Source organism: Aulostomus chinensis, chromosome 4 (genome assembly GCF_037954235.1).
Source record: "Aulostomus chinensis isolate RoL2024-O1b breed Wild chromosome 4, RoL_Achi_v1.0, whole genome shotgun sequence".
NCBI lineage: Eukaryota > Metazoa > Chordata > Actinopteri > Syngnathiformes > Aulostomidae > Aulostomus > Aulostomus chinensis.
Genome location: NC_141323.1, coordinates 28,477,219 through 28,487,871, shown reverse-complemented (window position 1 = coordinate 28,487,871; position 10,653 = coordinate 28,477,219). Strand labels below are relative to the sequence as shown.

The window sequence follows — 10,653 nt, the reverse complement described above, 5'->3', positions numbered from 1 at the left end:
CACAAGTTATTAATGAAATGTGACACTTCTCTCTTCGTATTATAATTATTATTATTATCATTATTATTATTATCACTGTTTTTGTGGCATCACTGTTTTCTGGTTCTCATCACTACTCTTGCTATTATTGTTCTGGCATTAACAATGTTGTTAATGATGACATCACCTTTATATTAATATCACAACTATGGTTATTGTTTTTCTTATTATGGTGATAGTCATTAATTACATATTTCTACTCTTTGTCTCCTTTGTGTTTGTTTATTCTTTGCTGAACAAAATTATTGTGGAATTATATTTTATTGATATTTCTGTATGATAGAAACCAGAGGTTCTCAATTACAAATGTTAAAAGGCCTTAAAGTAGGATTTATTTCTCTACCCATTCATTTATTCTATTTCTTTTTTCAATGATCTTCTTCAGATGTCATTCATCAGCCTACCATGATAGATATTCATCATTCATTATTAATATGATTGAGATACAAAGATAATGAACACAACACACACACCATCAATTTACACACAACACTGACACAATATCAGTCTCTCATTATTAATGAATTATTGATTTGTTAAAATTATTTTTAGTTTCTTTTTTCCCCCAGATAATTCTTTTAATTTTAGCATTTCAATTCATGAATTAATCTTGTTCATTGTTTCCTCCAATTTCCTGCCTCTCCCTTTCCAGTTTGTCCAGTCCTCTTTAAAGAGAAAACACACAAAATGACTTTCAACCGTCCGATTGCTCAACTACTTGAATAAATGAATAATAAATAAATGAGACAAATATGTCATGAGCAGACGCCCTGACATTGGGTCTGGGGGTTGAACTGGGAGGAGATGGAATAGCGGCTGGTTGCTTCCATCAGCAGCTTCCTCCTTTCGTTTGGTTCCACACCCGACGCTGCTAACTAGTGGCTAGCCAGCCTCAGCTGTGAGCCTCTGCTGCTGATGCTGACTGGACAGGTTCCCCCCTCCTCCTTCTCTCTTTGGGACACTCATACATACACACACACACACACACACACACACACACATACACACACACACACACACACACACACACACGTTATCACTTTGTATCTTTTGGTTCGATTGAACTGTTATACCAACGTGTTGCTGATTGATTGATGCATTGTGTTTAATAAACATTTTTAATCATAAGAGAGAAGTCGCAGTGTCTTTTGTGTCCAAAACTGTGGTCACGTGTCTCAGTGATAGGCAGCGCTCTGATCTCACTCTTCTAAGATCAGAGTTGTCCCTGTTTAGTTGATATTACAGAATATTGACTGTTTAGTGGATAAACTCTGTTGAGACTGACAATTTTTCCAAATTTGGTCAACATTTCAGTTTCCCTGAACTCATCAGGGTGGTGCCCCGATTGATTAATATTCAATATTAATTAGTATTTCATTCAATAATCAAAAATTATATTCATAATTATTGACAATTATAATTTTGACCAAATCGCTCCTCAATGCACAACATTGGCAAAAAAGTCTTTTCTGGTTCTGAACCCCCCTCCCCACACACACACACACACACACACACACACACACACACACACACACACACACAATTTCTGTAAATGTGGCTTCAGTGTCTTTGATTCTAGTTTCTTATTTCATGGTTCAGTTGTTGACACTCAGTCTTTTCTCAGCGTTCCTGTTATCTTGTCTCTCCTGCTTCATGTAAATTAAAAGAATATTTTTCAAGTTGATCTGAAACTAAGCTGAGACTAATTAGACTGTGGATGACCGACACTCTCTGGGTTTAGCAGCAGCTCAGCCACCTCATGTGATTGAACTACTGTGTTTGTACCAGCACACTACAACTGGAGAACAGTCCATTTATTTGACTTCTTGACATACGGAACACAGAACATCAGAGCAGTTGAGGGCCGACTGGAGCAAACAGTGAGGGAGTCAATCCAGAAATGCAGCTGCTGCCTCCAGGACATGAGCCAGTTGATTTGAGCCGTTTCAAACACACGTCTATCTGAACCATGCAGATCAACAACACCTCCAACAGGAAGCCTACCTGAGCTCCACAGCACCAGCAGCACCAGCAGCACCAGCAGCACCAGCAGCACCCTGCCATCCATGTCCAGTGTCAAGCTCCTCCGATCGTCTGCTACTAGTTTCTTCACTCTTATTTCCTCATCAGGACTCTTAAGTGCAGCTTTTCATGTCCGTGTCAACAGCTCCTGATGTGCTGAAGTGATACAAAGATAAAGCTGAGGGTCGGACACGTCATCCACATCAGAGTTGCGACACTCATGATCTTCTGATCAGATGAGCAGTTTCCTCTCCTTCACTGCTGCAGACGCATCAGATTGTCAGCACCACATCTCCTGTTTCCTGATATAAAACGACACCTACTTCATAAAACAAGCCTGACCAACTTAACACATTTCATGTCAACTGCATTTAACAACACAGAGATGTTTTGTTAAATCCTACTAGAGGTGAATCTCATCCATGATTCTCCAGACATTTTTTAGGACCTCTGACAGTTTCAGCATCTGAGGAGGCAGACGACAGCGTGTCTGAAACAGAGGGTTTCAAAGTGAAGTCCTCAGATAAATTAGCTGAGTTTCACTGGACTGCTAACGAAGGTCAGAGGAGAGAGAGAGAGATGAAAGATAGATGGATAGATCGAACAAGCAGTGTACATAAGAATGAAATTTCATTCCAGAGGCAAAAACACAACACTGCACAACAAAACAGTGAACCCTCCTGAGCTCAGGATGAAAGCAAGCTTTTCCCAGGCATTTAATAAAAGTAAACTCTGACAAAATCTCTGATCTGACTTTTAAATCCATTTATCAAAATGACACTTTTACTGACTTCAGGTGATTTCCTTGCTGTCGTTACTTCTCATTTTTAGGGAGTTTCTTGATCGTCACTCAGGACTTCATCCCCCATGTTTGTGAAGGAAACAGGAAAATAAAGACTGAAAACTGACACACATTCCTGGAATATTAATAACAAACCTGCCAGAGGAATCATGAATAGAACAGACAGGAAAAAAGCTAATTCACTTTAATGATAGCTTTGAGTGTCAACTCACTGATCCTGGATCAGATTTGAGTTTAAAGGATAAAAGCAACTGGACTTGCTTGAATGTCTTGAAGAGGCTTCATCATGCAGGTACTTCTTATCTTGTAGTAACTGCAGTACTTCAACCTTGAACTTGGTCATGTTCACACATTGTCACCACATATTTCAAAGCAGGGAAACTGAACTGGTGATTTCAGGCCTGTTAAAAGAACCCTGCAAGTGAATGTGTTGGTCAGACCAGCAGATTGAGGGCCAAGTGTTTCCATGTATTTCTGTGTGAGAAGCAGCGTTGCACCACAGGCTTGTATTTTTGTGTCAAATCTACAAATCTTTGTTCAGTCGTAGAAGCAGGAGGAAGGGAGGACATTGGGTGAGAGTGAGAGTCAGAGGCTGATAGAGAGGAGGGGGGAGGCCGGTGGAGACAAACCACAATCATGAGACGTTTATCAGCACAGACGTGCAGCATTTAGAGAGACGACCTGATAGAAACCTGTTTTTGCTCTTAACTTGCTTTTGCTGGTCTACAATGTTAGAGAGAAGAGAGAGAAATCCACAACACTGGACCGGGCTGATACCAGCGGAACCAGAGCTCCGCTCCTCCAACCTAAAATTAACTTGAGGTCACTCGGTGCATTTTGCTGCTTCCTAACTTGATCTTTTGAAACACATCAGCTTCATTGGGAGAGTGAACAAGAAATGAAATGGTCTCCCTACAAGAGTCACCTTCAAGCTGCTGAGGCAACATGGCTGCTGATCTCTGGTCCTTTTGCTTGAAGCACCGTTGCTTCCTTGGCCGGATACAATAACCCAATACAAACACTAAGTAAGTGCATTGAACAAATCAACCATTGGATGTGCCAGAATTTTCTTCAGCTGAACAAAGATAAAACTGAAGTAATTGTTTTTGGAGTTGAAGAAGAGCGATTAAAAGTCAGAGCTCAGCTTCAATCAGTAATGTTAAAAGCACAAACCAAACCAGAAATCTTGGTGTAGTCATGGACGCAGACCTGAATCTTAACAGCCACATCAAGACAATTACAAAGTCAGCCTACTATCACCTGAAGAACATATCAAGGGTTAAAGGACTGATGTCCCAACAGGATTTGAAAAAAGCTTGTCCATGCGTTTATCTTCAATAAACTCGACTCCTGTAAAAGTGTCTTCACAGGTCTCCCTAAAAAATCCATCAGACAGCTCCAACTGACTCAGAATGCTGCTGCTCGAGTCCACACGAAGACCAGGAAAGTAGATCATATCACTCCAGTTCTCAGGTCTTTACACTGGCTTCCTGTCTGCCAAAGAATTGATTTTAAAAGACTACTGCTGGTTTATAAAGCGCTGAATGGTTTAGGACCAAAATTCATTTCTGATCTGCTGGTACGTTTTGAACCATCCAGACCTCTCAGGTCGTCAGGAACAGGTCTGCTTTCTGTCCCCAGAGTCAGAACCAAACGCGGAGAAGCAGCATTTAGTTTCTACGCTCCACATATCTGGAACAAACTCCCAGAAAACTGTAGGTCTGCTGAAACTCTCAGTTCTTTTCAATCACAGCTAAAAACCCATATGTTTACCGTGGCCTATTATTAAATCAAACTTGAGGCCTCTGATCAGTATCTCACACTGCACTGTAACTTCTATCTGCCTGTTTAGCTTCTATCTCTAACTTTACTTAAGCTGCAATGTAACTCTTCTAATTGTGTTGAATGTCTTTCTCTGTCTTTACTTTCTCTAATTATGTTGAATGTCTTTTTATGTTTGTTTTATGTAAAGCACGTTGAATTGTCCTGTTGCTGAAATGTGCCGTACAAACAAACTTGCCTTGCCTTGCCTTGCCTCACTGTTCTGTGTTTGTTCTGCTCAGTGGAGGAAGGAACGAAGGAATGGAGCTCTAAGTTTTTCTGTTCCTACATCAGTGAACACACTTTCTGTGCTGAGAAGGAACCAAAGCTACTAAGGAGGATTACAGAGTTTGTCCTTGCAGGAGTCAGTGACTTAATAGTGTCTAACAAAGGGTTGAATCTGAATGTGACAGTTCCCCTTCAACTTGGGGCCATGGCAGAGTGAACCAAGAACACTGGCAATGGGGGTGAGAGTGGAGCCAACGATGGATTCACAGTTCATCACCTCCACCATAATGTGGACCACCTTTCCTGTATCCAGTTTCAACCTCTAAAGAACTCATTCCCTGACCGGGAATCAAACCCGGGCCGCGGCGGTGAAAGCGCCAAATCCTAGCCACTAGACCATCAGGGACCACACAGAGCTCTCCAACAACAGAGATGATACACAATGACTGTGGTCTCAGTTGAGCTGAGCCACTCAGACACAGTCACCCATTCAAGCTGGGCCTGATACCACACTTCAGTACAGACAGAGAGAAAGAAGACACACGGGATCCTTTGAAGAAAATGCAATAAAGACAGGAAGCCCCCATCACATCGTCAGTGTTTCAGTGACTGGCATTGTGAAGAGACTGAGACAAAGTCACGTTATGAATGGAGGGCTGAGTTGGAGCAGAGAGGGGGCAAGATCCTGGGGGTGGACTGTCTTTGGGAAGCTGAGGTGTCTGGTGGTCTTGGTGGACCCTCTGTAGCTCAACTGAGACCACCAGAGTCAGTGTGACTGTAAGCCTTCAAAGCCAGCATGAAGGAGCTGGTTTTATCTTTGAAGGGGAAATCACACACACAGCTACTCTCAGTTCCCAAATGTGTGTGTCCTCACTCCTCCGTCCTCCTGCTGCCCTCAGAATACAGACACAATTCAACCTGGTAGGTCTGGTGCATAGAAGTGCTCCTGAAAAGATTTGTGTCAGCCCACAGCTGGCTGTTCTTACCTGGAACCTCAAGATGAAACTGCTTCCACAGATTGGAAATGAACCTGATGTTGACTTTTGGACAAATCACCTGTTCATCAGTTCAACCATCACTTCCATCCATTTTCTACTTCTTATCTTATGATAGAAAGGAGTCTATCTGCTGTGTGACGGAGGCAGTTACTGTGAGCTGCTGCATGTCTCAGCTGTGTGTGTGTGTGTGTGTGTGTGTGTGTGTGTGTGTGTGTGTGTGTGTGTGTGTGTGTGTGTATGTGTGTGTGTGTGTGTGTGTGTGTCAGTGACGTGCGGTCAGGGGAGGCAAGTGAGGCTTTGGAAAGATACTACAAAATTTTATATACATGATTATATACACTACTTTTTCAATTAGAATGTGGATCAGATCAGCTGATTTTAATGTTAAGTCCATCCCTCCATCCACTTTCTATTCTTATCCTTTAAGGGTCACGGGGGGGGGGGGTGATCCCAGGTGACATTGGACAAGAGGCAGGGTTCACCCTGGACAGGTCACCAGTCCATCAGGAGAAATGAGGTGGTCGGTATCATGCAACCTAAACTAAAACATTAGTCAGATCAAATTCAGGTTAAAGCAAGAGTCTCCAGATCAAAGTCAGAATTCCTGATGATGTCATCAGGACTTTGACAGTACCTAGAATTCTGTCTTTGATCTCAGGAGGACATGAAAGAAACACAATTGAGGAAAGTATAAGAGAGCACATTCAGCTTCATCAGAAACACTTGAACTGTTGAACAGTAGAATTTGTTTGAAACAGTTTACCACACTGAGTGACACGATTGAAGAGGGAAGACTTTTCTACTTTAAATTTAATTCTAACTTCAAAGTCAAGTCAAGTCAAGTCAATTTTATTTATAAATGCCAAATCACAACAGAAGTTATCACATGACACTTTACAAGTTTATCTACTGAGATCGGTACCCTGGAAGGTATCACCTTGGCCCCCAGCACGACCCTAAGGAACCTTGGAGTTCTCTTTGATGAGGATCTGTCCTTTAATGCCCACATTAAGCAAATATCTAGGACTGCTTTCTTTCATTTGTGAAACATTGCTGAGATCAGACACATCCTGTCTCAAAAAGATGCAGGAAAACTAGTCCATGCCTTTGTCTGCCTTTTGCCTTGCCTTTGAGAATTCAAAATTCTCCTTCTAACATACAAAGTCCTCAACAGTCAGGCTCCTTCATACCTGACAGAGCTCCTAGTCCCCTATTATTCAGCTAGAACCCTTCGCTCCCAGGATGCAGGGTTACTGGTGGTTCCTAGAGTTCTAAAAGTACACTGGGAGCCAGAGCCTTCAGCTATCAGGCTCCCCTCCTGTGGAACCGTCTCCCAGTTTCGGTCCAGGATGCAGACACCCTCTCGACCTATAAGAACAGACTAAAGACCTTCCTTTTTGATCAGGCTCATAGTTAGGCTGCTTAGGCTGGCCCTTAGATATGCTGCTATAGGCTTAGGCTGCTGGGGGATCTCCCATGGTGCACTGGGCTTCTCTCTCCTCCTCTCTGTCCTCCTGTATGTGTCATACATAAATCATACTCATACGTATTACGAACACGTCTCCTTTTCCGGAGCCTGAGTTTATTGACTGATTGACTGAAAACGAGCAAACATAATAGGGTCTTCGCCTGAAGTACCTTCAGGCTCAGGCCCTAACAAATCATGTCAGAGATGTGTTCTAACACCCCTCAGTAATGGTCAGGAAACACAACAACCTTTTGTTTATTTCTATGATTTTCTTGAGGTTCATTTTACCATTTTTTTAAACTGAAATCGAGGGTTTACTGACTAAAAAAAGGTCCAGAGGCCCACAACAAAATATTCAAATCAATATTTCCATGGATAAGGAAGCCTAACAAGGAAACCAAGAGATGGGAAACAACTTGGATGATAGAAAATTGTTTTTAGTTTATTTGACAGCTGATTGAAGACGTGGGTCAAAACCGACCTGTTCACATAAGAGATGGGAACAGAAAGCTAACACAAGAGGAAGGTTGAAGCTATGAAAAAGGAGTTTGATAAAAATCTTGAACTGACAGTAGAAATATCCTTTTGTATGTTTACCTTTGTTGACAGAAGTCACTTTAGCTTGGCAGTGAAAAGAATCTCTGCTAGCTTGACAAATAAGTGGCACAAACTGGGTTCAAGCTGGACTTTGGACACTGGTATCTGCAACAACTCCCATCAACTCCTAATCTAGCATCTCTGCTGGGTCAAACTATTTTACAGAACATTTGACAGACCTGTGGAGCAGTGAGGACAGACATGAGTTGATCCACATGATCCACTGAAGCGCCATTTTCCCCTGCCACTGAGGTCACCAACATGAGCTGGAGTTGGGACTCTTGAACTGAACCTGGTATCACAGCGACACCTACTGCTGCTAAATGGAACAGCAACATTGAACCCAAGTACAGGATTGAAGGGAGACTGATGGTCGCTGTTTGGGTTTTTGAAGAACAAGGAGGGCGTTGGTTCAAGCTGGATTCTCAGAGACTATTTCCCCAACCTCTACATTGGCATCTACACTGTCATCCAGTCATGTGACTGAAGTCATCCAGTCATGTGACTGAAGTCATCCATTCATGTCAGTGATGTCACTTGGCAGGACTGTCATTGCCGTCACATTCTAGAAAAGAACCCAGACTCCACATTTACTCCTGTCTATTATTGTGTACCACCCTCCTGGTCCTTACTCTGAATTCTCAGAGTTTATATCCAGTTCAGTTCTCAAAACAGATTCAGTCATGAGTGTAGATTAATTTCCTTTTCTCCACTGATTATATGTCAAGGTTTGTGTGTGGGGGTGGAGCCTATCCAAGCAGCCTTCGGACAAGAGGCGGGGTTCATCCTGGATGTGTCACCAGTCCATCACAGGGCCAACACATAGAGACAGACAACCATTCACACTCACAGCCACACCTACAGTCAATTTAGAGTATCAATCAGCCTCGTCCCCTCTTGATGTCTTTGGACTGTGGGAGGAAGCTGGAGTACCAGAGAGAACCCACACAGACACAGGGAGAACATGCAGACTCCACACAGCTGGGGCTCGAATCTGGAACCTTCTTGCTGTGAGGCCACAGTGCTGACCACTGCACCATTGTGTCCCCTGAAAATGCCACCAGATCGTTTGGATTTCCTTTAAAATGAAGTACACATGAACATGAAGAGGTTTTCACAGGGCTGGTGGTGCAATGGATAGCATGACTGACTACTGTCAGAAGATTCTAGGTTCAACTCCTGGCTTGCGCACTTAAAACTTTATACTGAGTAGCTTTCACACCTGAAGTGTGAACCACTGCTAAAAGTCACTGAAATCCTCCAAGGTTTCCTCCTTGTCTGCTGTAAACATGAACACATGCATGGATCCTGCTACCTCTCACATGTTAAGCTGGCACTTGACAGTGACAGCAGGAGAACAAATGAGCTTGGTTCTAACATTACTTGACAGCACTTTTAGGGCCTGAGCCAGAAGGAACTTCTGGCAAAGACTCCATTATTTTTCCACTTTTTTTTCTTCTTGCAATCAACACTGCCCAGAGTTGATCTGCAGGAAATAAGACTCATACAATTGATGCAGTTTGGTCAGACGGTGCAGACACACTTGACACCCAGAGAGGTGAGCAGGTTTTGGACCAAGTTGAAACTTGTCAAGTATTTGAGACAGAAAATGACAGAAAGCTGTGGCTGTGTTCTGGTTCTGCATGTTTCAGATTTATTCCCCTCCCAGTAATGTCTTATTTCCAGCTCTGCTCTCCCTCAACTACTGTTTAGTGTCATATTTATTTTGCTGACTACTTCATTGACATGTGGTCAAAATGTCTTGTGTTTCCTGAAATTAACTGAGTGCTGCTCAGTAAAGTTGACATGACTTGAGATTCTATTCCTGGTTGGTCCATTTCAACATTCTTATCCTTCCTATCATTGGAGATGAAGTATCAGTCAGGGCTGTACTTGATTAGTACTGCATATAGTACACATCAGTCACTGCCATTACACAGTGGAATGGAAGTTGAAATACTGTTTACCAGCAAGCTGAAAACTGTTGTGATATTTGACAATTCTATTGTTTCTGAATGAAAATCATGTGAAGGAGAATCATGGAGACATCCTAAAAATGGCTGAGGTCTGCTGAGCTGCAGCAGGTCTGAGCTGCTTTTGATGCCCAGATGATGAGGAGGCAGTGAATGTTGGGTTTGGTGGAGCTGAAAAAATGCTGCAGGTGTTGAGAGGTCTGCTGGTGTCCAGGACTTCCTCTCCAGTTCTCAGCTTCTCCCTGCAGTTCCCACAAACACCACAACAGTCCTGGAACCCCTGCAGATGGTGGAGGACCATGATGACCCCGATGCACCATCAGGCCATCAAAAAGCAGTCCTGATGATCAAAAAGGTCCCTCCACTCATCCAGCGTCAACTCTAGAAGAAGCTTCTGGAACAGATGAGCAAACGCACTCAACTAGAAATCATGATTTAAACACAATGGTGATTTTTACAATTTCCTTCAATGTTTTAAAAACCATCAAAGTAGACAGAAGCCCAGATGGTCCAAACCTGTTTCCTGTCTCCTGCCATTGTGGAGAGCCTCTGTTCTGTCCTGCTGCTGTCCAGTTGTCTCTACTGAGCTCCTCTGCTGGTTCCACCTTGAAGAGGGTCTAAGCTAAACTTGAACCTTGGGGAACATCAATCTTTGATCTCAGAGTTTTGTGTTTGATCTTAGAATTCTTTCTTTGATCTCATCTG

General features: G+C 42.7%; 1 non-coding gene across 1 annotated transcript; it reads right to left on the bottom strand.

Moving 5' to 3' along the window:
- Positions 1–5,246: 5,246 nt before the first annotated feature.
- On the bottom strand, positions 5,247–5,318 carry trnae-uuc (transfer RNA glutamic acid (anticodon UUC)). The gene has a single exon. It is a non-coding gene; the product is annotated as a tRNA-Glu (tRNA).
- Positions 5,319–10,653: the final 5,335 nt, after the last annotated feature.